This window comes from Galeopterus variegatus, unplaced genomic scaffold (assembly GCF_000696425.1).
Source record: "Galeopterus variegatus unplaced genomic scaffold, G_variegatus-3.0.2 Scaffold2895, whole genome shotgun sequence".
In the NCBI taxonomy this organism is placed as follows: Eukaryota; Metazoa; Chordata; class Mammalia; order Dermoptera; family Cynocephalidae; genus Galeopterus; species Galeopterus variegatus.
The window spans coordinates 293222-297277 of NW_007729006.1; the positions used below are offsets into that span (position 1 = coordinate 293222).

A 4056-nucleotide genomic window follows, 5' to 3' on the forward strand; every position below is an offset into this window, starting at 1 on the left:
CCTTTTTATCGTTGCTTTTCAACCCATTTCGCCTCCCCCTTTTTAAAAAATTTTAAATCTCTCCTTTTCTATTGGCTGCTTTACTTCAGATTACAAACATGCACCAGCCTCCCCTAGTCTAAAAAAACCTTCCTTGGGTCTTGTTACTTTCTTCAAATTCTTGTCCCATCATTCTTTAATTTCACCAACTGTGCACTTTCTCAGTTGGAAACACTTTTCAATGAACAAACCACACTTTTTGTTTTAGGAAAAAAGTCCCAGTTTATTATTACTTTAAAAAGCAAGTATCATTTACATAATTGTTCAAGCAGGCCTATATAGAGGCATTTCATTTTAAAATATATATGCATGTATTTCTTTCTACTGCAGTAATTAACTTCAAGAAAAATTTCATTATGTATCTTCGACAGAGCCTTAAACCAAGAGCACCAACTTATTCAAATAAACCCTGAGGTGTGAGGAGGCTTCAGGCCAGTTCCTCATTAGAAGCCTCAGCATGGGGGCTCCAGAGACCAATGCAGAAGGTCTTCCAGGGAGAGCTGAAACGTTCAGATAAGTGAGCTCTGGAAAGAAGGGGTAGTCAGCAGGCTCTGGCAGGCTCACCCCTGGGGTGGAGCAAAGAAAACAGACAGGGGAGTTCTGAGAGGCACGGGAGCTATCTAAACTCAGGGGGATGGAACCAAGTGAGCGGCAGCAGTAATTGAGTTTCAGTTACCTGCAGGGTGGCTAAATAAAGTAGTAACTTCATCTGTCTGACATGGGGGGAGTTTAGAGGTGTCCTTGGCATACTCACAGTGAAATCCGTCACCCTTTCGCGGTGTTGGGTGATGGCAACTGTATGGTACTTCCTAGTGACAGCCCGAGTGCATCCTGTTAGGCAGCACCAGACATTACAGCTAATGAAGCACGTTCCTGCAGGCCTGTCTCCCAAGGCTCTCTGCATCCTCTGTCTGCCACGCAATGGCACCATGGGAAAATTTAGCACAGCCACCAGCCGCTATCAGCCAAACTCAAAAGAGTCTTTGAATGGCACAGAGAGGCCCATTTTCCTCTCTGCCCAGCCCAGGACTGGAACCGTCCTCAGGTCACTTTTTGTGGGTCTGTACAAACGTGCCGACTGGCAGCGAGCCGTTCTTCACCTGAGCCCGGATTTCAGCTCGGTGCTTTAATGTGAAGACCAGGGGAGAGAGGCCCATTTTCCTCTCTGCCCAGCCCAGGACTGGAACCGTCCTCAGGTCACTTTTTGTGGGTCTGTACAAACGTGCCGACTGTCAGCGAGCCGTTCTTCACCTGAGCCCGGATTTCAGCTCGGTGCTTTAATGTGAAGACCAGGGCTCTCACTGTCCGCCGGTACGGCCCATTAATGAGGCGGGAGCAGAGATGAAACGTTTCCCGCTCAATATTTTCAACCAGTAGGTGATCCATCTAAAAAACAGCAAAATTATCAAATTAGGGCCTTGCATTGCATAAGTATTAAAAGCAAGAAAGGCTGGAGCACTCTGCTCAGAGGCCTCCATTAATCAACTGAAATTCAAGGACATCTACTTCCTGTCACAAGAGAAACAGGAAGAGCAAATTAATTCCACCCTGGCAATTAAGGAACAAGGCCATGTGCTTTGTGACAGGGACCTCATTCACAACCCCTGCCGGGTGGTAATATTTGCCATTATAACAGGAACCTGGTCTGAACTAAGTAACGAGTACTGGGCCCTGTACTTTACCAACCAGGAAACAAAGACCAAGGATAATAAATCAGTATAACTGTTTATACTTTTTGTTTGTTTGTTTTTAAGTGCCTTTTAACCCCTTACAGCATTTTAGAAACACTGGGTCTGGTTCCTAATATGTGTATAGAGTCACTTTTCACATTTCATGCTTATAACTCTTTTTTTGTGGCTGGCCAGTATGGAGATCTGAACCTTTAACCTTGATATACAACACTGGGCTCTGACCAGCTGAGCCATCCAGCCAGCATTCATAACTCTCATCATCACATTTGACTGGTAAGGAAACATGCTCAAAGGTAAAAGTTCAAAGTCTTAGAATTATTAAGAGACATTACTGAGGGACTCTGACCTGGACCTACCCTTTCCCCTCCAAAGTCATGTTTCTTCTCTTTCACCACACTAACTGCAGGAGAGTTTCAAGAGACCCCTGCAGGTTCAGTTAAGCAGAGCAGGCCTAGGGGATGGGACCTGTAGCAACTCTGGGGTGGTCTGGCTCAGGCCCAAGCTATCCTGAGGTCACAGACCTAATCAAAGCAGGACAGGTCTTGGACTTTATCCGCACAGTCTGAATAGGGACCCCCAGCCCTACCTTCCTTTCCAGGCCCAACGCCACTATTCCCCTCCCCAGTCCTGACCATAGCCCAGCCTGAGCACTCTCAGCCACTTTCACACACCCCTATGCTTCTGCACGAGCACATGTTCCCTTAGCAAGCCACACCTTGGAAACACACACCTACCCACATGTCTAAGCTTGGGCAAACAAAACAAAACAAAAACAAAAACCAACCAATCAAACCAAAAACCTCCAGTGCAAAGGACTGAAAGTTATTCTGCAGGTTGCCACAATGTCCTGAGCTTACCTTAGTCGTTATTATAATATACTATAATATATTATAATGACCTATATCTTGAGTTTGTCTTTCCTGGCATTAAATTCCTTGAAAATAGAAAACAAATTTCTCTCAATTATTTTTTCCCTCATTCCTTCTCTCTCTACCTCAGCCACTCATTCAAATATTTATTCATCACTGACTATGTGCCAGGCTCTGTGCTTGGCTGAGGGACAAGCAGTGGCCAAGGCAGGCACAGCCCCTGAGTCCATGGGGAGTGCAGTCCAGTAGGAGAAACAGTGAACCGAGTAAGGGTACTGGGTGCTGGGCAGTGAATGGGGATTGTAAGGGTACTGGGTGCCAGGCAGTGAATGGGGATTATAAAAGTACTACGTGCCAGGAAAGGGGAGAGGAACGAGTGCTGGTGAGTGCAGCCACAACAAAGTGACCCAACCCAACAGAGCAGCACCTGGCTTCAGGGGAAGTGACCTGGGACCTGGAGAATGAGCAAGATCTGGCTAGGTGAAGTGGGGGTTTGCTTTGTGATAAATTCATTGATCTGTATATATGTTTTGTGTACTGTTCTGTATATGTACTATACTTCCACGTAAAAAGCAAAGTTCAAAAAAAGAAAAAACACACCAAAAATAAAAAAGGATCACCTGATATTTGATAAAATGTCCTAATATGAGAAATAGACCAAAATAAACAGAAAAAAGAAACTTGGAAGTTATAAGGACCAAGCAGGGAGCAGAATTGGGGGAGGGGGGAGACAGAGAGAATATCCAGGCCCAAAAATCTGCTTAGGTCTAGCAGACAAAAGATGTTCATGAAAGGTCCTAATGACTGACAGATCATCTCCTAGGCTTGTGCTGGAGTGAGTGAACTTGGCACGATGGTTCTCCAGAATCCAGACTCCTTGAGTTTTTCAAGGCTTCTTGGGTGGGTATCGAACTAGGCCCTGGCCTGAGGCAGCCCTGGTACCAGACTACTTTAGGAGGCTGGAAAGGTGGCTGGCTGGCTGTCCAGCATCTGTCCTGGAGCATTTGCCAGAGCATGTACCCCTCTTACAAAGACGAGTTCAACTGCCATCTCTTCCATGAAACCTTCCCAGACGCCCCCATCGGATTTAACTGCTGTGTACTTTGTGTATCTACACCACTTGATAGTACCACAATTTCAGACTGCTTCATTTTTAGTTAGTCATTTACAGGCTTTCAGCCAGGAGACAGAAAACTGTCTTAGGATAGGGAATGCAACATATTTATATTTGTATTCTCCCCCAGCACCTAAGAGATCCTTACTAAACATTTGTTGAACTGAAGATCCACTGGAAGCAAACTTTGTGTGGGTTTTCCAATAGCGTGATTGGATTTGTACATATCTACTAGGATAGGGAATGCAACATATTTATATTTGTATTCTCCCCCAGCACCTAAGAGATCCTTACTAAACATTTGTTGAACTGAATATCCACTGGAAGCAAACTTTGTGTGGGT

The 4056-nt window shown here is 45.1% G+C and overlaps 1 long non-coding RNA gene across 1 annotated transcript; it reads right to left on the reverse strand.

The window, feature by feature from the left end:
- Window positions 1-235: 235 nt before the first annotated feature.
- Window positions 236-1372, reverse strand: LOC103599245. Its single transcript, XR_551272.1, has 2 exons — window positions 1322-1372; window positions 236-1170 (listed from the first exon to the last, which is right to left on the reverse strand). It is a non-coding gene; the product is annotated as an uncharacterized LOC103599245 (long non-coding RNA).
- Between the last annotated feature and the right edge of the window lie 2684 nt (window positions 1373-4056).